This window comes from Heterocephalus glaber, unplaced genomic scaffold (genome assembly GCF_053883595.1).
Source record: "Heterocephalus glaber isolate CG9 unplaced genomic scaffold, H.glaber_assembly_v1.0 deba00001509, whole genome shotgun sequence".
Classification (NCBI taxonomy): Eukaryota; Metazoa; Chordata; class Mammalia; order Rodentia; family Bathyergidae; genus Heterocephalus; species Heterocephalus glaber.
In genome coordinates, this window is record NW_028258325.1 from 42054194 (window position 1) to 42078946 (window position 24753).

The window sequence follows — 24753 nt, forward strand, 5'->3', positions numbered from 1 at the left end:
TTGGAAATAAACGATTCTAAGCTTATAATCTTGAGGGATTAGCAAAATGATGGTACTGTTGACAGAAGTGAAGAAATTTTGGAAGGAGATGCCTATTTCTGCAGGCATGACGGGAAACTCAGGCTGCGTCAGTATGGGAAGAACAAATGGACCATGAGAGCGACACTCCCTGTGGCCCTGCACTGCACAGGTGAGATGATGGTGAATTAATTGTAATGCTTCATTAAGATGTCTAACAGGGCTGAGATGTCCTATGCTGTGGAGTAGTGGCTTTGCCACCTATAAACACACTCACCATTTAGGTTAGGTTTGTTCCTGGGGTCTTGCTTTCGTGGCATGTCATTTGTGAAGAATCTTGTAAAACGAAAGCTATATTACACTCTAATGTGTCTGGGTATATGTGTGTATGTCTGTGTACAAAGAAAGTTCAAATCAATCTGTATTTCCATCAGAAAATAGAACTTGGCTGAAAGACACAATGGTTTCATTTTTTTATTTGTATCTTCTTAACATTATAAGAGAATAATTTTAGTTGATATTTGCAAAGTGATTGCCAGGGATGCTTTTTAAGATCTTTACATATGTATTCTCTTCTAATCATCACAACAACCCTATGAGGTAGGTCACATTATTATCTTCACATTAAGGAGGAGGAAATTGAGACACAGAGGCAGCTAGTGATCTTTGGTTGAATTCAATAGAATTCTGAGAAAAGGAATTGTGTGCAAATGATTTATTGAGTTCTCCAAGTGTGACCCATAAAGGAGTTGGGGAAGCAAAAAGGTGAAGAGAAGGAAACTAAGCAAAGGTACAATGGAAGCTAAGTCCCACAGAAGGGAGCATCTGTTTAACCATTCAGCCGAGCTCTGAAGTTAAATTTATACCTCAAACTCAGCTTAATTCAAGGTAGAGAAGTTGAGCTTCCCATTTCTGAGAGTCATTAGCCAAGGGCAGTTTCTTCTTCCAGGGCTGGGCTGGGGGAAATGTACCATTGGATCTTTGCACCTGTTGGCGCAGTGGCTCCAGTTGGCTTAAGGCAGTCGTCAAAGGAAGAGGCGCAGATATTAACTGTTGGATGAAAAATGTAGCACAGGTGGGAGATGGTTGGGGTGGGAGCACTGTTGGTTTCCCATGGCTTCAGGGTCCCGGTGGTATCTATGATATACTTGTAGAGGACCAATCAAGCAGATTGATTTTTTTTTTGCTGTTATTTTCATTTGTTGATTTGGCTCATCTTTATTTATACAGAGATTTCTGGCACTGATCTAAGACATGTAAATCTGTCTGTACACACCGGGACACATGGCACACATATACACATACACCGAGAATATGCAAAATTAATGCAGCCCATATGTTATATGTCAGATATCATAAGGCAGTGACTCATGAGTTGAATGCAGTCTACAGAGATTCTTGGTTTGGCCTTCCTGAATTTTTGTAAGGCTGAATTAATAGCCTATATTTTGAAAATTGGGAGACTTCAGTGAAATCCCTCTACATTCCTACCTCATATAATTGGCTGGAGGTGGGCAGTAGATGGTGTCTGTTGGACAGGGCACATGTATTTACCACATGCTTTCCCATCCCTGGTTGTCCCTCAGCTGTCACAGTCTCCTTGTCATCTATCTGGCTCCAATAGACATTTAAACTTGCAGCTCCTATTATATGCAATTTCTTAACCATATCCATTCTCCTTTGCCTCTTGAGACTGGAAACTCATGCCAGTTGTCATAACTTTTTCATTCTTCCTCTTATTAGCATTTTGACCTCCCCATGAGGGGAAGTATAGCATTAGATCAGTTCAGTAAATGTAGATAGCAACTGTAGATAGCTATTTAATCTAGAAGGACTGGGGTTGGCATCTACATTAGTGAAATTAGCACAGTATTTGTCAAACCATTCCTTTGCTGATTATGCTATCACTTCTATGGGTACAAACATAAATTTTAAGAATACACAAAATTCATGGATAATCAATTTCTAATTATTTCTTGCTCTGAAAAAGAGGTCCTAATACATCTTTCAGCAGCTTCCTGTATGTTCATTTTCTATGTCAAAGGATATGAATCAGATATGAAAATGAAATCTTGAGCTGGATAGGAGTTTAAGTAAATTATAGTAATTTTCTGGTTGAGCAAATAATTATATTGTTTGAGCAAATAACCATCACTTTCTCTCTATTTTAAAGACTTTTTTTGCTTTTAGGAGTCCAATGAAAACATATCTTAATGAGTCAAACATTAAAACTAATGCCCAGGAAAATTCTCAAGTTCTAATCACCCTTCACCCCTGATCTCATTTAAAATTATCTGGTAAATTCTTTTGGATATTTTTTCTAACCAACTCAACATAAAGATCAGAATTTTTAATGAGCTAGTCAAATATCTAAGTTTTTTTCAGAAAATTTAATGCTGACTATAGGACAGATGAAGAGAAATTCCTATTCTTTTTGTTTGCTCTTTAAGTTACTGTTAAAAGAGTTGGGATTAGCTTATTAAAATATATGAGAGCATTTAGATAATGGCACTTTCAGTAGTAATAAAGCTCTTATAATGTTTATTGAACAAATCAGTTTTCCTTTGGATGGGTAAAGAAAGTTACATGTCTCTCAAAGTATTTTGTCCTGCTCATGTAAGTTCACTTTGTAGTGTGTGGTTATTATTACATTTTATTCCAAATAAGATGACTTGATAATACTTTGACCAAGAGAATTCAAAATTTTCAAAAGCCATTTGGAAAAGCAGAAGTCAGTTCCAAAATTTGAAACGAAGGTTGCAATTATTCTCAAACAAATCCTTTGAAACCCAAATGAAAGCAAATATTCTTTGCCATAAAGTTCTTTGTACTCTTTAGAGGTAAAGATGGCCGTCTCCCTGCAGTTATTCTTTCTCACAATTTCTTTGCTGTTTATTTTGATCAGTTTGGCATACTGTTTTTTGTTTGGTTTTGCTATTATGTAGACAAATTTGAGATCAAATAGTTGGTATCTGTGACCTGCATAATATGGGGCGCTGGGGGATCTGAGGTAAAAGAAGTCCTGTTTTGGTCCTGATTCTGCCCTCTTGGCTGTTATCTTGAGAATTTCCAAACCTCTCTCTATGTCTACCTATCTTTCCTCATCTGTGAAATGAGATTGACAGTAATTTCTCTATTTTCCCTGCAGGGTTATTATAGAAGGGATAAAATGAGATGTTATATAAGAAAGGCCTTCATTAAAGGATTTTAAATGCGATGATTTCCCTTGACCTATACTGATACATAAGTATTTTTCTTTTTACTTGTGTACATAACAATGGAGAGTATTTTGTATCATAAATGATCATTATATTTTGGGGCACTAGATGTCAGTAGAGCTCTATGATTTGACTGGCCCCACTCAGGGATGATCTGCTCCTGGAAAACTCCAAAGTAAACTCATTGTGCTTTTGCTTATTTCGCATTTTTTACCAAACAGCTGGCCATGAGTTCATGTGTCCTCACCTTTCCCCCACCTTTGCCCACCCCATTAGAATTCTTTCACCACAACGTTCTGCTGTGCCGAAGCGTCGCTTTTTTCATTTTCTGGAGAAATTCCTATAAATTTCAAGTGTGTTTAGAAAATGTGAAAGCCAAAAGAAAACAGAAAGTCTGCCGCTCTGGGGAAAACTCACAAAATGATGCAGCACAGCTACTGCAGATAGATTTAGTGCTTTTGGAATTAAACATCGCTTTAAAAAATTCTGTCTCTGAGCAGCTTTTTCTCACCGTCTTATTGTAATTGCAATATTTTGGATTTTTTAGCTTTTGTTTTAATTGAGAAATAAAGCAGAAATATCAGTGCATATGAAGAGAACCTTCGCTACCTCCTCACTGCAGGCTATCTGTACTGAGAAGGGAAATTAACCTCTGAGAATCATAACTAGGCTTGCTTCTTGGAGGTAGCTAAAAATTTCAAGCTAAAGCATGTGAGCTTTAGAGCCACGTCCATCCTTTGGGGGAAAGTTATGTTCTTTCCGAAAGGTACAGACTCAATTGTGAAGTATGCCCATATTTTAACTGGCTTATTCTATCACAGCAGAAGTCATTAATTTATTGTTTCTTCTTTGACTTTCAACTTGAAAATCATTTACTATCATAAAAATAAAGAAAATGCAGGATCCTTTTCAGGATTTGCTTTTTATCCAAGAATGAAGGGAACTCAAAGTATTGTGCCTGAGATTTTCCAAGATCTCTGTTTTATATTTCAACATAGAGATATAAAGGTTTAATTGTTTTAAAGTGAGCATAGAAGAAGTCAACCCGTCAGGAATGTTAAGAAAGGCTTCCTTGCAGAGGTGATGTTTGAACTGAGAAAAAGAAATGGTTTTGGCTAAGCTGAGGTGGGGAGGGAAGATCATTCAAGGCAATATGTGGGAAGGCCCTGTGGCAAGAGGGAGCATGTAAAAGAAAAGGGGCAGAAAGAAGGAGGATGGACAGTGAAATAGGATTAAAAGATGAAACAGAGAAGGAAGAGAAGGGCTGGAGCATACATCCTGAAGGCTGAATTGAAAAGTTATCTTTATTCTAAGAACAACGAACATTCAGTTGAGTATTTTAAGTGAAGGGTTGACTTAATTAGACGTGAAAAGATTATTCTGATTTCAGTGTGGAAAATGGATTGGAGAGGGCCCAACATGGATGCAGGACAGCTGGCTAAATGGCAGTGGTCCAGATGAGTGATGTGGATAGTTTGAACTTGAGTGTTGGTGGTAAAGACTGGAGTAGACGAATACAGAAGAGAATGAGTCATTGGCAATTTAAGGGGCAAACCAATAAGGCTTGGTGAACGTTTGGATAAAAAGTAAGAGAGAAGGTTGAGCAAAGTTTATGTCTCGGACAATGAAACAGTGGCACAATTCCATAAAATAGAGACCCTTGAAAGGGATCAGGTCTGGGAGGAAAGGTGATGAATTTGGTTTTAGGAAGATGTGTTCTATTTAGATCTTTGTGGTGTGTGTGTGTGTGTGTTTTCAGATAGGATCTTGTAATGTTTTCCAGGCTGTCCTGGAACTCACTTATAGCCCAAGCTGGCCTCGTTCTCCCAGGGATCCTCTGGCTTCAGCTTCCTGGGTGTTGGGATTACAGGCATGTTCCACCATGCCTGGCCTATTTTAGTTCAGTTTTGATAAGGTTTCTTTAGGTCACCCAAGAGGACATATTGAAAAGATGATCTGCAACTTAGAAAGTTTGGGCTGGAGCTGTGAATACATGAGTGTTCCAGAGATGGTAAATGAAATCATAGTTGCTAAAGAGTAGGTAGGGAAGAGGAGAGACTTGTAGTTTCATGTAAAGATCTCTGGTTGTAAAACAGAAAATGGAAATGCAGAATGTGGGTGAACAAAGCCCTGATGTAAGCTGGTAACCCTGGTCCATCCACACCCACATCTGAAGAGTGTTAAATGAGGTTGGTTGCTTGCTTGGTAGAGCATTCCATGGGCAATAGAGAGCAACCTATTAGATCTTTATAGATTCAAGCATAACTGAAAATCAATTTCCTCTTCCTATTAATAGGACAAATAGGAAAAATCATATGGCATTTTTACCTTGATTAAGCACTTCTGCCAAGTCTATATTTTAAAACACTATTTCTTTATAGTATTTCTATGTATATGAAAAACTAGAGTCACTGTTGTAATTTTTTATCAATCACATATTAATTTTGGAATTAAAAAGATATTTGAAAAATATTGTTTCTTGAGCATTTAAATATAGATACTCTCATGATTTGAAGTAGTCAGATAAAATTAAAATTATATTCATAGCTCAAACTAACTGAGGGGTTACAATGAGCCAAGTACTGTTCTAAAAGATTTACAACAATTTTTAGTATCTGTGTTGCCAAAGTGAGCATGAGCTTTACAACAATTATTTCCTTTATTCCTCCTATAACTAGCTACTATCATCCCCATTTGACAGATGAAGAATCTAGCACGGCAAGGTTAGGTAACTTGTCCAATGTCATACAGATAACAAGAGGTAGAGGCAGGGTCTAAACTCAAGAAGTCTCTTTCAGCAGCATTGTTTATGACTACTGTGCTAGACCACAGGAAAAATTAACTACCAACATTTTTAATGCTTTGTATTTTAGATTAGACTGAAAACCTTTAGTAAGACTTTTATGAACCACTAAGTAATTTGCGTGTTCTGGTGAGCATAACAAACCTGTTTAAGCCTGTAACCTCATCCTAATTCAAATTCCCTTTGGGTTGTCTGGGATGAAATAGTCCCCAAAGGCCACTCTGGCCCACTCTGGCTTGTGAAATAATATTTAATACTTCAACTGAATTTTAATATAATGTTTTGGAGTCTCTTAGTCATCGAAGAGAGATCATTTTCTTGACTCAAAAGAGAAGTGTATCCAGACATGAAGGAACAGGAAAAGCATTTAGCACCCTTGCCCATAAAAATAAAGTTGGAAGACTTGGTGGTTCATGCCATATGGAAAAACTTTAGGGTAGATGTCACAGACAGTGTTTAAATAACACCTCAAATCCTAACAACCAGAAAGGCAACAACTCCTATGACATCAGCACTCTCAAGTATGCATCTGAATGCCCACTCTGGGCACAGTGGGGACAGCAATGAGCTTCTGGGGGGCACAGGAAGCCCAGGGTCCTGCTCTGCCTCCCCCTGACCCTTCTAGGGAGGCTGTTTGCTACAACACTGCATCCTCTTAATTACAGCTTTCACTTCCTGCAGGGTTCACTTGAGGGCAATAAAGTGGAAATTAATGTGAGTTTAGATTTGGTGTAAGGACTTCATTTCTGATGGCTACTTATTTATCATCTGATGAATGGTGGGAACAAAATAACCAGAAACAGAAGAATTTCTGTATATGAGGTTAAATTTTGAGAATAACCAAAGCTATATATGGCCTAAAGATTTGGAGAGTCTCTCTTAGATTTGTTTAAGAACCCTCTCAACTCAGTAATAATATAATACAAAGTTTAAAAATGATAATGAGGCTGAATATTAAGCACTTACTAAATGCTAGAAACATCTCTGAGCATTTTATGTCTTTTAATCCTTACAACAACCCTAGGAGGTAGATGCTATTACCTGCTCCTCCACCACTCCCTTTGAGATGAGGAAAGTGACACACAGATAGGTTAAATAATTTGTGCAAGTTCACATAGCTAGCTCATATCAAGTGCCACAATTCACACCTGAATGAATGCACACAATTCACACTTCAGAATGTGTATATATGTGGAACAGCACAAATCAACCCCTCTTACAGTCCCCGGGGAGGAGAGAGTTAGAGCACATGAGGTACCCACTGGGTCTTGTCTTAGTCTGCTCAGGCTACCATAACAAAGAGCCACAGACTGGATGGCTTATAAGCAACAGGCATTGATTTCTCACAGTTCTGGAGATCAGGGAGCCAACATGGTCAGAGTCTGGTGGGGGATTTCTTTCCCATCGTAGACTGCCAACTCCATTTTGTATCCTCACATATGGGAAGAGAAATCTCTGTGGGGTCTCTTTTCAAAGGCACCAATGCCTTTTTTGAGGAATCACATTGAGGGTAGGATTTCAACACATAAATATTGGGGGAACACAGACCTTCAGTTCATTGCAGGTCTGATGAGCTCAATTGGAAATCAGAAAGAGGGGGAGGCAGGAGTCAGGGAACCAATACACCAACACTTCTCTGAAGAAATAGTGAGCAGTCCTGACTCCTTCACAAGTGAGCCAGAATGACCACAGTTAGGGAAGTTGGTAGAAAATTTCCCTTCTTCCTTATGCATGAGAATATCATATCATCATCAAGGGACAGAGAAAAGCAGACAGAGTGGTTACCTACTTCACAACCGAAGAAATCTAAGCTACCTCCTAAGAGAGATCCCCTAGAGATCTGGAATCAAAGTACCCCACCCACCCTGAACTGTTCTGTGGTGTTTGGGAGGCGCCAAAGCCCTGTCTATCATTGCCACATAAAATACAGGAGATCTGGATAAATTTGAATTTTTGATAAGCCACAAATAATTTTTAAATATAAGCATATCCCAAATTTTACATAGGATATACATTTGCTAAAAATTATTCATTATTCATTGAAAATTGAAATGTAACTGGATGGCCTGTATTTTTATTTGCTAAACCTGGCAGTCCTATCCCCACTCACCATACCACTGTAATATGCAAAGCACATATTAATGAGATTAATAACTCAGGCCTATATGGCCGAGGAGAGTGGGTTGATCTGGATGTGTCAAACCCTAAGGGAAAGGGTGAAGTAGCCCAAAGCATGGTTAGATAATATCCAGCAGTAGTCAGAAGCTGGAGTTACTTTTTCAGACAGGTGATGGGTTCATAGGACAGAGGAGCAAGGTCAGGAACCCTGTATTCCCATGTTCCTAGAACAAGGAGATAAGTCATATTTGTGAGGTTCCAACATTTTTTCTCTTATAACATAATTTTCTTTAGCTTGGCCAAACCATGACTATGTTGGTGGGATATAGATAAGCAGTAACAAGGCAGTGAAGGAAAGCACGCCTGTCCTCATACTTGCCATTGCTAGCAAAGTAAGTCCAGGAGTCCCAATATGAGACAAGCAGCTCAATTACTAGGTCTTACTGAGAGCAGTAGAGCACATGAGCCACTGCTGGGTGGGCAAGCTGTGAGAAACAAAGGATAAGCCATCTTCTCTCCCAGTAGTGAAGGGATTGGGTATGTTGCCTAGATCACAAATGCCTATGAAATCAGAACTTCATAAATCACAAGAATCTTACCAAGAGTTCTTTTATTGTGGGAACATCCAATCCCGGCATAATAAACCATCAGGACACAATCTCACTGAATCTCTTTCGTGGACGCATGACATGCTCTATTTGGGTCAACCTCACTCTCTTGATTGGTACCATGTTCTTCTTGTAGCTGTACCGGATGTGGCCTGATGCCAAACTCTTCCTGCCTACTCCCCTAAATAAAGCCGGATGGAATCGTTCTGATACTTAGTGAGATTTTACATCATCCGTGGCTCCTAGTGATGGACTCTTGACAAATCTTTGTATGTGTATATGTGTTGTGGTATGTGTGTGTGTGTGTGTGTGTGTGTGTGTAAGTATATGAGTAATAGAACCTTGACCACAGCACATTTACTTTCAAAATGCTGATAGTCTCCATTGCTGGCATGAGAAGAAAACATAATCATGGCAACATTGTGACATTGAGTCCACCAATGTTATTTTTGAAATAGTGTCACAATGGCAAGCACTAACTTCTTGCCATAAGGGTCAGACATTCTACAGTGTCGTTCACATTCATGAAGCAGGACATAAACATCGGGAGTTTGAAAAATCACTGTTGTGCACCACCCTTGTTGATCCATTTTCAAGTGAAATGCTAAGCTGCCCACTGGGCTGCACCCTTAGCACACCCACTTAGATTATAAACATCCAGAAGATTGCAGGCTTCAGCCATCTAATTGGCAGTGCTTTTCCGAATAAAAATACATCAGCCCACATGCCACGTTTGCTCCAGTTGGCAGCAAGTCAAAAGCCAGGGACACTCCCAGCAGTGACCGAAGCTCTGTTCCATCAGGCGGAGAAATGTTATTTCTTGATGACCTTTTGTTTCCCCACACATCTCAGTAGCATTCAGATGGGTTTTATAGACAAGCATATTGTGTTTGGTTTTGTTCTTGAGGTGTAGCCCACATCATCTAAAGTTAAGAAGAGCAATTACCAAGCTGAAGTTGTGCACAACAGAAGGGACCCTCACTGAGCACAGTTACTCTCAACATAGCCTATACTTTCTCCCCACTCATTGTTCTAGAAAATCCATCAGCTTACATTCAGGCGTTTCTCTCCCAGTCATTACCCAGTAAAAACATGCACCAAGTGACAAGTGGACATAGAGTTATGATTCTTATAAACCATCAAATGAGAAAACCAGTTCACAAACATTATGCTGCAGATGTTGCCAATTTTGTAAAATAACCACTTTAAATACACACAGAGGAAAAGCTGTCACTAGTGATGATATCTGTGTGGTGGAATTATTAGGTTTTTATATGATCCTTTCCCTTCATCTTTGTTGCCTATATACATTTATTTCCTTATGATCAGTAAAATACACTGATGAGCATAAGAAAAGAACACCTACCATCTTTTATGGCCAGTTTTAAATCTTATCTCCTTTCAGAATCTTTCAAGGCATTCCTAACTGGGAAGGGCCATTCCCTTATTTAGATATATACAAAACACACATAAAATATACGTAGGATATAAATAATTGCAGCTCGGCCTCTATTGCAATACTTACTACTTTCTTTCTTGAACTAGTGCTTTAAGAAATGTTGATTCTGGCTGGGGATTTAGCTCAGTGGTTTTGCCGCCTGCTGCGCAAGCGCAAAGACCTGAGTTTGATCCCCGGTGCCAAAAAAAAAAAAAAGCCCCAAAACACAAAACAAAGTGTTGACTCAGCTTAAGTTTTGACTGAGGGACTGAGTTTGAGTCTTTTAAAGTCTTCCATACTGTGTAACATCTAACTCCATGTCCCATTCATGGATGATAGCCTGTAAATGCTTTTTGAATGATTATGAACATTTTTTGATATGTTCTGTTGCAGAAAGTTTCCATCAAAATATGTTCTCTCAAAATTAAAAATTCTACTTTTTTAGTAAAATAAATAACTTTGAGATTTAAAAACTTTCATAGGTATCCTGCTATGGCAAATAAATGCAAAAACACTAAAACTCAATGTCTTCAAACATAAGATGCATTGATGTTACCCCTGACAGTCTTAAAATAGTTGGGTTGAGAATTACAGGTATGCCCAGTTTCTTAAGGTTTATTTCTGGATTTCTCGAATCATAGATACTATTTTTCATGTTCCAAAGCTCTTCATAGATATTGAAATGCTAAGAAAGTTGCCAAAATTTTAAAGATAAGCAGAGAGAAGGCAACATGAAATTTGATGTGTAATTGTTTTTAAAAGGAATCATGAGGTGCAATTTATTTAGTGTGCTGGCTTCAATCTAGTAGACTCCTTAGAAGGTAATCACAAATTTATCTACCATATGCACACTAGGACACAGAAACAGGCCAAGCCATTTATGTGTAGACTGGGCAGGTGGGAAGATAGAATCAGATCTCTGTTTTCCCCAGTGGAGGGAAAAGTCTCTGGCTTGGATTTGGGGATGTTCTACTCAACATGCACATGAATCTTCATTAAAATCACATTCCAATCAGCTTCTGGGGACTGTGGTATGTGTTTTATATATTCCTTCATCACATTATGTCTTTTACTTCTGGCTCCAGCGGTGGATTTAACATCTTTCTGAACTCAAGATTTCTATTGAGACAGCAAGCAGCAAGGTCTGATTCTTTCATAACTTGTATTTATTCATAGACTCAGCTGTCATGTATGGAGCACCTATAATGTACCAGGGCAGTTGCTGTGGATGAAGTGGTGAACAAGGCCTTAAAGAGTACACAGTCCAGCAATGGAAAGTAGATATGCAAATAAATACCCAGTTATTTTATTACAGCTGATTTGGGAAGGAAAATAATGACAGCAAGCAGTCAGCATGGCTGAACTGATCTGAGAAGTCAAGGCAGGCATCTGGGGATGCCAAACCCATAGAGCAATTAGAATATCTTAAATGGAGAAGATGGAATATGTGAAGGTACTAGGGCCAGGAATGTGGAGCATTATAGGAACCGAGAAACGCTGGTAAAGTCATGCCTAGCCTTGCAGGTCACATAAAAGGGAAGGAAAAGAAAGCTACAGAGTACAAGAGAGTAACATATCTGGCATTGTAGCTTTAAAAACCTCTCCAGCTGTTGTGTGGAAAACACATGAGAAAGGCTAGAGGGCAGCAGGGGCACCATGAAGGAAGCTATTGTAACTGTCCAAGTGAGAGACAAGAGGACAGCGAGTAGCTGTGGCACATTGACAGTGAGGATGAGAGGTGAAAGATTCAAGAAACACTGTTGAAAATTATGCAGAAAACTAAAGCCAGTGTTCAGGTTCCTAGCTGCAAGATGCACTGTAGATTGTTGCGGGGCATAATACAAAATTTCAATCAGATCCTTGTTCATTTAAATTTCACAGGCTTGTGAAACTATAGGCTTTACTAAACAACATAATTATATATAGTCCATAACCAGTTGAGTTTTTTCTTTAAAATTTTCTCAAAAGCCTCTGGGAGAACCACTACCAGGAGTCTTATATTATCATCTTAAACATGTGATATTGAGCTCTAATTATGTGCAAGGCCCTTTGTGATATTAAAATATGTGGTCCTTGTTCTCAAGGGACCTGTCATCTCTGAGGTCTTATAAATGAGATCATCTTGAGACAGAAAAACATAAATGTCAAGAATTGACTCTTAGTGTTGTACCATAATTAGGAGGTGGGGTTAGAAAGAGGAACCAGAAAATGTGGCCCAAACAAGCAGTTGAAGAGATAAACAAGTATATTTCACTATGGGAATGGAGAGCAGAGAACTCAGAGACAAGAAGGTGGCTTCCAGAGGCTTTGGCGAGCTAGCAGGGAGAGGGAATGGGAAGAGGCATTAGGATGAATCTTGCAGCCTATGACAGATCAATGATGAGAGAACAGAGAAGGCAGTGAACTGAAAGAGAAGATGGAAAAATGACCACAGTGCTGCACAAATCTTTCATCAACTGGTTGACATTTTGCCTTGCTCTAAGAAGGAGTTAAAGAGGCTTATAAGGATTCAAATATATAGCAGGAAAATGTAAATTAAGAAGTATGACAGGAGAAAGAAAAAGGCAATGTTCTACCACAAAGCCAGGAATGTGTACAACTTTTGCCTTACCCAAATTAAGGAATGAGAGCAAACAAAATGGACTAAACACTTCAAGCAACTATACAATCCCTTTACCTGCCTTCTATTCTCTTTACTTCTTTGTCATCTTGAGTCTTTCCTATTTCAAAGTCCATTTTGTGTTCCAAATGGGGTCAATCTGTCAATATTCACTTTCAGCTACTTGAAAGCATTCTTAGTTATACAGCAGAAACAATCAGCATCTATGTCTTCATGTAGAGCCATCAGCACTCATAAACAGGGAACTCGAGGCTTATTCCCCTTGGCATAGGCCTCCCAGTCTTCTATGGGAATAAAGTGTGGCAAATTTTGGGTAATGCCCTTTGTAACTAGAATGAGAGGAGAAAATGGGGTTGGTTTAAGTGTATCAATCTGAATTTAGACCAAGAAGGAAAGCCAGGAGAAGCAGCAACAGCACAACACAGCCTGTGGCTGTCATGTGGCACAGTCATGTGGCTTCTGGCGGTGGGCCCCAGGGGGACACAAAACCTCTAAAAGCCAGGCCTCTGCTCTCTTCCCCATGGTACCCAACAAGTGCTTGGTTCATGCACGGTGCTTGTGGAACAAATGCATGTTAAATGATAGAAAGCAAAGTGTGCCTTTGGGCTCATTAGTGTTTAAATAGTTGTGAATGTTGAAAGGAATTATGTGACTTCTCTGGATCTCAGTTTGTGTATCTGTGAAAATGAGGTATATGCAACAAGGACTGGTAATTATCATGCCATGTTCATCTAATCTCATTATGGATGCTATTCTAAGATGTTTACATGAGTGCTGTTCTTAGATGAATGTTCCTTTCAGCTGCTCTTCAAGGACTTTGAAGTCTAAGAGAATTCTGACTTACACTTAGAAGGACCCCCAGGATGTCACTGAATCCTAGATATGGGAAGGAAATAAGGCAGGTGACATCTCTACCAGCACTAAAGATCACTTATGCAACAGCAGATCAACCACATGTGAAGAACTAAGAGTTGGCCTGAGATGGGCAACCTAACTTACAGCCATTGCTTCAAACAACCCAGTGACTGGAGATACCTAGAAAAGAGCAGGTATGGACAGTGGGTGGTACTCAGGACATGTAAGAGACTTTACAGGTAGAGGGGAGACTCAGAGGAACAAATTAAAAATATTGCTATTAATCATTACATCAATTTTTTAAAAACTATTCTTTGATATCTTTGTTCTTTAAAAATGTTTTTAGAGCTAGGGATGTAGCTCAGTGGCAGAATATTTGCCTAACATGCATGAGGCATTGAATTTGATCCCCAGAACCACCAAAAATTCCTTTGAGAAATATTACAATATTAATATTACAAGTGATAAAAATGTATTATTTTGAAAAAATGAATACTTTATTAAAATCACTGATGAATTCTGATTCTTAAAAATAACAGAGTTGTGTACTATTATAATAGAATATTTCTTTTACCCAAAGAATGTAAATCCAATGTCCCCAAATGAAAGACTAACTCAATGTATTAACCTAAATAACATGGGAAAGCTATTACATGATATCCGGAAAATTATGTAAACATAAGCAAGAACTTGACCTTATGTGGCTGGCTACTCAATGTCCAAACCCTACCACAAATAGCTCAGAAACAACCCTCTCCAGAGACGGTGTGTGAATCTCAAAGTATTTCTGTTACAGCAAGAGAATTTTAACAGTTCTGAAGGGAAATGTTTTTCCTGTTTCTACTCAAATGGGTGGCATTAAACACACACACACACACACACACACACACACACACACACCCTAAAAATTAGGAAATGACCCAAACCAGCTTCAAGCTAGAATCAACTCCCTGCTACTCAGAGGTCCAGCCAGCCCTTTAGAAACCAGATGAAGGACACTGGACATCTGTTAGATGACATTGAGGTCAGGTCCTTGGGTTCTAACCAGCTCACCAATGCTCACTGAAGTCACTGTTAATTTATAACAAATTTATTCCGTACTTAGTAGGGTGGAGTTTTTAAGACACCTTTCTTGGTTTTTCCAGTCTTTCCTGTTCATCCCAATTTAGCATTGGCTGATGTCTCCTGGTCTGTGTAATATTCTGCTCTTGGGCCAAAGATGAAGTCATGCAATGGCTTTATGAGCTATTGCAGCTGCACAATAACCCCAAAAACTTTCACTCCCTTTTGGAGCCAGAATATGTGCCCACCAAGCTGAGAGCTACACCAGTTAGCTCTTAAGGTGCCAGAGAACCACCTTCTCTTCCAGAGGTAACTTTTGTTCATTTCAAAGGTTAGTTTCCAGGCCCCTAGGCAAGCAGGTGGCCCAAATCCACATGGGGGCTTTTCTTAAGGCCCAACCCTCTGTATTTGCAAAGCAAGGCAAGTATTACTTTGTTCCATCTGTGTCCTATCATTACTTCTGAAGCTAGAGCCTCGCACAGGTAGCTTCCCACTGGATAAAAGGTTTATTCAAAGTGCTCACATAGGAATTGAACTTTGGGTTTCTCTTGGCCTAGAAAGCAAAAGAAGTCTATTTCCTTCTTAGAAATCAGTCAGTTAATTTCTACAAAGGACTAAACAGAAAGATCTTCCTGAGGAATTCATTTAGTAAAGAATGAGATGGAAAGAATAGTGTGGGACAGTGAAAATGGAAGAGGATGACAAAAATCACCTTGATAATATGAACAAAAATGATAAAGTTTTGCCAATGATCTATCTGTTTAAGTAGCTATCAATATCAGACATTTATTACTAGGAATTGTGAGCTTATAGCTGTTAACATTTGATATATTGTATTATACTAATTTAACCTAAATTATTAATAGAAATGGAATTTTTTTTTTTAGGTTTTACCACAGTTCTTCAGATGTTTTTACTGGATTTAAAATTCATTTAATGGATATACAGTTATACAAGAGAAACAAGGCAATATTTAAATTTGTGTGTCTGATTTATTTCACTTAAAATTATGTGCATTTCACTTAAAATTATGAGGTGCATCCATTTACCTAAAAATGACTCATTTATTCTTTATGGCAAAGTAGTATTCCACTTGTACAAATACCTTATTTTCTTTATCTATTCATCTGTTGATGGGCATATGGGCTGTTTCCAAGATTTAGCTACTACAAACTGTGCCACTATAAACATGGGTGTGCATGTATCACTGTAACATGATACTTTTAACTCTTTTGGGAAGATAACTAAAACAGGGCACAGCTGGATCAAATGGAACCTCTTGTTTTAGTTTTTGAGGAATCTCCACACTGATTTCCACGGTGGTTGTACCACTCCTACAAGAGTAGGGAAGGGTTCCTATTTCCCTATAGCCTCACCAGCATTTATTATTGGTTGATTCCTTGTTAACAGCCCTTCTTTCTGGAATGAGATGGAATCTCAGTATTAATTTGCATCTCTCGAATGACCAGTGATATTGAACATTTTTCGTATATTTATTTGCTGTTTGTACTTTTTTATCTGAGAAATGTCTATTCATTTCAGATGATCATCTTTGGATTGGGTCTTTTAAATTTGGGGAGGGTCTGAATTTTTTTTGAGTTCTTTATATATTCTAGATGTTAATCCTTTGAAGAGTAACTGGTAAAAATTTTTTTCCCATTCTGTGGATTGTCTGTTCACTCTGTTGTTGGTTTCTTTTGCTGTGCACAGTTCCTTGGTTTTTATTTTTATTTTTTGAGACAGGGTCTTCGTGTGTAATTCACACTGGCCTTGAACTCATGGTGATTCTCCTGCCTCAGCCTCCCAAGTGCTGGGATTATAAGTGTGGGCCACAATGCCCATCTCCCTCCTTGGTTCTTAATGGCTTCCCTGGTTAGAGACCCAAGTGAAGCATAGCTAAATTTCAGCTCTAGGTTGAGAGAATTGTCCTCCCTGTTCCCCTCTTGTCCTGATAGTAAAAGTAAATTTCTCCTTTTTCTTAGGAGATCTGAGTGGGTGTCTGCTCTTGGGCTAATTGATTAAAATTGGGTAATTTTTCAAAAGATCCTCCTAAAACCTCAAGAAGTTGCCCATGATGATTATTACTTTCTGAAAATTTCCTACATATCACAATGATTAGATAAGGAAATAAGCACAAGTTTATGATAGCTGTTTTCACTTCATAAGATAGAATAGAAGACACTTTAGGGATAGAAATGGAATTTTAAAGTATAATAATAGAATATTGGCTTTAAATATGTTTATTTATATACTTTTTTTCTATTGTCCTGTATTTGAAGGTGACTGGTCATTTATAGGACTCTTCAGATGTTTTCTTAAGTCAGGGTCTTCTTCAAACTTCCCCAGGCTTTAACTATATGGCATAAATCTCTTGCAAGGACAACCCTTCCAGGGACATGCAAGAAGGAAGAAGACCCAGAGGGCTTGTGTCTAGCATTCACTGGTTTGTGATACTCTGAACAGAAAGGTCAAACTGACTCGACATTGCCTCCCTCTTTTTGAGTCTGGCGTACAGGGACAATGGAATAAGGAGCAACTTTGATGTGTTTGGCAGCATACGTACAGCACTTCTTGTTCTCTAAATGATTACTAGGATACACAGGGTATGCATTTAGGAGCATTTCCCCCCAATATATGATATTGATTGTTGGTTTTTCATAGATGGTTTTTGTCAGATTGAGGTAGAGACCCTCTATTCCAATTTTTTTGTAGGGTTTTTATCATAAATGCCTGTTGGATTTTGTCAAATGCTTTTTCTGCATCTATAGAGATAATCATATGGTTTTTGTCATTGGCTCTATTGATATAGTGTATTACATTGATTGATTTGTGTATGTTGAACCATCCCTGCATTCCTGGGATGAATCTCACTTGGTCATGGTGTATGATCTTCTTGATGATCTTCTGCATTATATTTACCAGTATCTTATTAAGGATTTTTGCATCTATGTTCGTTAGTGAGATTGGTGTATATTTCTCTTTTTTGGTTGGGTCTTTCTCTGCTTTGGAGATCAAGGTGGTGTTTGCTTCCAGGAATGAATTCAGGATTATTGCTTCCCTTTCAATTTCATTGAAGAGTTTAAACAGTAGTGGCAGTAGTTCCTGACTGAATGCCTTGTAGAATGCAGCAGTGAAGCCACCAGGGCCCAGGCTTTTCTTAGGTGGTAAGTTTTTAATTATGCTGTCAATTTCACTGATTGATACTGGGTTGTTTAGGGTTTTTAGGTCTTCTACATTTGACTTGGGTAATACATACATATCTAGGAATCTGTCCATTTCTTCTGTTTTCCCTCTTATTGGTGTATAGGTTCTCGAAGTAGGTATTGATGATCCTCTGGATTTCTACTGAGTCCATTGTAATTTCATCCTTTTCATTCCTAATTGCATGGATTTGGGCCTTTTCTTTCCTTTCCCTGATAAGATTGGCTAAGAGTTTGTCAATTTTGTTTATTCTTTCAAAGAACCAACTCTTGGCCTCATTGATTTTTTGTATCATTCTCTTAGTCTTCATTGCATTTATTTCTCCTCTGATCTTTATAATTTCCTCCCTTGTATGACCTTTGGGTTTCTCCTGCTCTTCTTTTTCTAGAAGATTGAGGTTCAGCATCAGATTGCTTAATTGGGCTCACTCTGTTTTCCTAATATGAATATTCACTGCTATGAATTTCCCTTGTAATACTGCTTTCATTGTGTCCCATAGATTCTGATATGTTGTACTGTCATTTAATTGAAGGAATGGTCTGATTTCTTCTCTTTTTTTTTGTATTCCTGGGATCGAATTCCGGACCTTGCATTTGATAGGCAGGTGGTGGAACAACAGAGCTAAATCCCTGGCCCCAGTAACTGATTTCTTCTTTAATTTCCTTTGTGACCATTGGTTATTCAGAAGTGTGCTGTTCAATTTCCATGTGTTTACGAAATTCTTGTGGTTTCTTTTGCTATTGATCTCCAATTTCTTGAACTATGGTCTGATAATATACAGGGGATAATTTCAATTCCTTTGCACTTAAACATGTTCTGTGAGCAAGTATGTGGTCTATTTTGGAGAACAACCCATGTGCAGCTGAAAAGAACGTGTTTTCTGATTTTGTGGGGTGGAACACTCTATAAACATCTGTTAAGTTCATTTCTTCAAGAGTTTGATTGAGTTCAAATATTTCATTGCTTGTTTTTTGTCTAGTTGATCTATCTATTTGTGACAGTGGGGTATTGAGGTCCCCCACTACTATTGTATTAATGCTTATATGATTTTTTATGTCTGTTAGTATTTGTTTTATATACTTGGGCACACTAGTGTTTGGTGCCTAGATATTTATGATTGTCATCTCTTCCTGTTGGACTGTTCCCTTTAAAAGGATGTAGTGTCCTTCTTTCTCTCTCTTAATCAGTGTTGGTTTGAAATCCACTTGATCTGCAAAGAGGATAGCCACTCCTGCTTTTTGGGGGGTTCTTTTCATGTGGAGTATTGTTTCACATTCTTTAATTTTCAGTCTATGAGTTTCTCTTTGAATTAAGTGTGTTTCTGGTATGCAGCATATTGTTGGATCTTGCTTCTTGACCCATTCTGCCAATCTATTTCTTTTGATTGGTGAAATGAGACCATTAACATTGATGCTTATAACTGATATGTATTGACTTATCATTGTCATGACTTTTTCTTTTTATTGGATTCTCTCCCTTTTCATTTAATTTCTTGTCCCACCTGATGTATTCATTCTGCTTTGCTTCCTGGGGTTGTGATCCTCACTGTCTTTTCCTAGGATCTTGTCTAAAATTTTTTGGAGTGCTGGTTTGGTATTTGTGAGGTTCCTAAGTTGTTCTTTATTATGAAAGTATCTTATTTCTCCATCAATTTTGAAAGATAGCTTTGAAGGGTACATCAATCTGGGTTGGAGGCTGTTTTCCTTTAGGGCTTGGAATATATCACTCCAAGCTCTTCTTTCCTTGAGGGTTTGAGTTGAGAAGTCTGCTGTGATTCTGATGGGCTTTCTTTTGTATGTGATTTGTTTCTTTTCTCTAACTCCTTGTGGAATTTTGTTCTTCTGTTAAGTTTCTGGAATCTTAACAATTATATGCCTATGTGTAGATTTTTTTTGATTAAGGCTAACTGGAGTCCTATATGCCTCACTTATCTGAATGTCAAGTTCTTTCCCCCTGCTTGGGAAGTTTTTTGCCATTTCCTGTGTTGGGATTCCATCATGTTCCTCAGCTCCTCTCTAGATTTATTAATCATGTCTGGTGCTATGAGCACAATCTCTGCTGTTATCTGAGAAATTATTTCTGATTTCACTTTTTCCAGATCCTCTTTTATTGCCAGTTCAGGGAGTCCAGGTCGTTGAGTATCAGAGTGTGGCATCTTGTTTACCTTTTTGGTTGCTGTAGGTGATCTGGAAGTCTGGTTTTGACACCTGTTTATGTGTCTTCTCATTTCTATGGGGGAGGGGGTGTGTGCTGGTGACCGTCACCTCCTCTGTGCTGGGAGCAGTGCCACGGCAGCCGGGAAGCCTCGTATTCTGCACTGGGAGTGGTTCTATGGCAGCCATTTATAATTCTTATAGAAAGTGATATTATCAGATGAAACAAAATGCTTAAGATAGTATCAGATTTTTTAAAAGTAGATTATAAACAGTATATACAGTATGAACTCACTTTTGAGGAAAATAGTTCATGAGGTCCTAAGAAGGGAGAATAAGGAATTGAACAAGATAGACATGAAAGTCTAGCATACTTGTCATGTGACTGTCATATTGGAAAGGAATATTAAAATGTTAATAGTTACTTCTGTGCCATACTGCTGCCATCATTAATTTTCTTTACATTTTATAGGTTTCAATTTTTTCAACAATGAACATGTACTGTTTTCAAATCAAAAAACAAACTGAAAAGAGTTCTATGTTGCTTTATATTTCACTTTCAAGAATTCAATACCTAAGAAAAGTACTGATTTATACGGAAAGTAAGAGTTGTTAATAGAATCCTAGGATGGATTCTGGGATTCTGGGGATGTAGCTCAGTGACAGAGTACATGCTTAGTATATGTGATGCCCTGGAGTTGATCCCCAGCACCACCACCTCCCCAAACAAACAAACAAACAAACAAACCACAGAATCTCATTACTTCCTAAACTCCCTTGGTTCAGTGGCAGATCTGGGTCATGACCTTTTTTTGGCTCGTTAGTATTGCTCCGTACTTTCTCATTTTCAAGGAACTCTGTAGAGTTAGTTGCACATGGACCTGGGGGTTGGAGTGTTGGGGGTCAGGAGGAGGACAGAGCAGAACAAGATGGTGCTGTGTTGTCCTGAGAGCCAGGATGGAAGACTTCCTCAAAACTAAGCTGGAAGAGGGAACTTGAAATACTTAGTACTTCTCTCACTCCGAGTTCTGTAGTTCACTTCTTCACCCATCTCTTGGGCTTCAGTGTCCTCATCTGTAATCAGGGGCTTATAGCCTCTCTCACCCATAAACCAGTTGCCCTCTACAAAATGCTTTGGGATCTTTCAGTAAAAAGTGCTGAGAAAAGCAACCTGAGAAGTAACCACGAATATACTGTGTATTTTAACCCAGGAGCCTGGGAACTTTGGGGATGACAGATGTGTTGGATAGACCTGTGAGTGAATGAACAAATTCAGACAGAGTTATTCAAAGGATGTTAAGAGCAGTCATGCTAAGAGGAGAAAATTGTACTTTAAAATATTTTTAGATTGAAGAAAATTGTGTTCTTGATAAATGGCAAAAGTACCACTTAGTAAGCCAAAACAAAGCTTTATGAAAGAGTAGTTGTTAATACAAAGATAAAGGTCATGGACGATATCATTTTTCTCTGTAGTTATTCATCCATTCAACATATAGTCCCTGAATATCCTTTCTGTGCCTGGCATTGTACTGGAGCAGTGTTACTAGAATGGAGGAGGCTGACAAGACCTCATCATCATGGAGGTAATTGTGGCTGAAGTCTTGAGCTGTTGTGGTAATATGTTTATGTATTTAGTCTTCATTAACCCAGTTTTACTGACCACTTTATTGGTGTTTACTGAACACTTGCAGAATAGACCAGGCATTGTGGTCACCACAAAGGATATAATTCTTCCTCTTGAGATTACCTAACCTTGGGCCCAGGGATAGATACAGGAAAATCAACACTCACAATGAACCAAGCACACAATAGGGCATCCAATTTTGGTGGCAGGGGTGGGAGAAAGCTTCTGTGATGAAGTGATACTGGTGCTGGGCTGAATTGGACTCATTCAATCACTCACTCACTCATTCATTCATTCATCTATCCAATATAAATGAAGATCTATTTTGGGCCAGCCATTGTTCTGGATGATGAGGACAAATGATGAATAAAATAGATGTGGCTCTTGACCTCATGGATTTGAGTCCCATGGGAAAGAAACACGATAAATATGTAAAGCCATAAACAACTATGTTAAATGATGACAGTTGCGCAAAGTACAGTGAAGGATAATATGGAGAGTAACAGCAGTGGCAGCTAGGGGACAGCACACCCGAATCCAGGGCTATGGAGGGCTCTCTGACACCTGAAGGTTGGAAAGGACCCAGCCTGCAAAGAAGGAGCATTCCAAGCCAAGGAAACAGCAAGTACCCTGAGGTCACAGGCAACAAGAGACAGGAAGGAGGCCAGTGTGTGGAGAGCACTGGCACTTGAAAGAAAGAGTAAAAGGTGAGCTGGGATGGGTCAAGCCAGGCCTTGCCAAAGTCATGGTGAGGGTAGACCACTGAGAGCAAAAGAGTGACAAAAAAGATCTGGTTTACAAGATGCAACCAAAATATACAGTGAATGTTTAAATAAAAAAACTTATTACAGTAACAGACATTGACATTAATCCTTCTCAAAATACTCCATTTCTCTTCAAAAGCACTTATCATTCTTGCCACTTTCTGAACTAGTTCTGAAAGTCCTCTTTCACGAGTGTCTTTTCATGGGTACTTCAATATCCTGAATCAATTTGAAACATTTATGACAATTTATCTTAAAAACATTACACTGTCTCCTTATCCACCTTTATTCTCTGAATTTGACACTATGTGACTGCTGGTTCTTCCCAAAAGTCAAAATGACCATGAAAAGTAAACATTTTGAATAGCAGGACATCAAGGAATCCATGACTGTCCTGAGCTTCAGTTTGCTCCACTATATGAACAGGAATATTCCACAAATTTTTATGAGAATTAAACTAAAATGGAGTAGTAGAATCATGATTTTACTATTTCATGGGAATGATAATAAATGGATTAAGTAGCAAATGTGATGAGGATTACATTGACTGGTTTAGGAGAAAGTATGGCTAATGGCACTCAGTCATAACCTCCTTTCTCTCTCTCCTTTGTAGTCCCTATTCTGTACATCATTCCCGCATGTACTCCCAAAACTTCCAGCATGGAAAGTAACTAGCCGTTGATCCACTAAATGATTCCATCTCCTCTTCATACAATCTGAGTAAAGCATACAAAGGCACGTAAATAAATACAGGGGAAGAATTAATGGCATTTCCTACTTCCTTATAAATGGAAAATAGATTTTTATTTACCCATAAAATCAGTATTAAAAACCTGATAAAGAAAATAAATGTCAATTGTTGCATCCACAGAAGATGAAACTTTGTAAGTACTACTGTTTTTAGCTCTGAAATGTTCTAAAATGTATTAAACTCTTGGCTGTCAGACCATGGTGGGGCCTAATTGGAAGAAGTTAGATTAATGGGACCAAGACATTGAAGAGGATATTGAGACTCCAGCCCCTTCCTCTTTTTTCTCTTTTCTAGCAACTATGAGGTGAACAGCCTGCTTCATGTGCTCCTGTCATGATGTACTGTACTGCGCCACCACAGGCCCAAAACAACAAGGCCAAGTCATAGATTGAAACCTCTGAAACCATGATTCAAAATTACATTTTTCTCCTTTTAAGCTGAATATCTGAGGTATTTTGTAACACTGATGGAAAGTTGACTAACACAAGTACCCTGAAAATATTAGAGGAAATCTAAAGCCAGGATTGCAAAGAGAGTTTTGCCTGGTTAAAATCATGCATTGCACGGGTGGCAAGGATGGTTCTGAAAAACAGATTATCAACCTCTTATCAAAAGCCCTTGGTTAGATGTGTTTCAGATTCAGAAATTTTCACATAGGAAGAAGGTAACATGGAGAATATGCTATGTATAAAATAATATCTCTAGTTTGGGTGTTTGGAGAGGCACTCAACTCAAACACTATTTCTGCAGCAAAATGTTGAATATTCTTACTTAGCAGGATAAATAGAAACTCATGAAAAGCTTCCCCTTAGTTTAAAATAGGTTTTCCTACCAAATGAGTTTGTCTTCAACTTGGAAAAATGCTTTCCTAGTTCAGATTGTGGGGATGTTTGCTGTTTAAGAGATTGGGGATCTAAAACATTTTGTCTAGATTTTATGTGTTCCTTAGCCTAGCCTCTTCCTTCATAGGGCCCACAGGTGCTAGGGAAAAACTGGATTATAGTGGATTTAGACTCACTATTTTACTCTACTCAGAACCTCTGACCTCCAAGTCCTGCTGTTGAATTCAGCCCAAGCCCTGGAGTCCTTCTCTACATGTGGTGCCCTAGTCTTTCCCTGAAATCAAACTTCCACTCTGACCCTACCCTGACTGTCAACCAAGCACATCTGAACTTTAGTTATACATGTTCAAGTGTTTTCCCTTGAGATTTTCAACCTCCAGGTAAATACTCTGTGACAGCTGGGGTTTTTTCTACATAGAAAAACCTCTGAGGGAGAGGCAGGAAATAGCTTATATCATCAGCCTGCATTTCCTGATCCCAGCTTCAGTGTTTCCCAGACATTTTTATATGTAAGTTTGGAGGTAATAAAAATTTTCCCAGTCAATACTCAGATGTCCAGGAAAAAAAGTTTCTTTGTTGACCAGTGACCTGATCTAAGTTTCCTCAGAAACCTCCCTCCTTGGCTGGATAAAAATAGGGTTGAATGCATTTAGTTCAATTTGATTAGTATTTCTACTG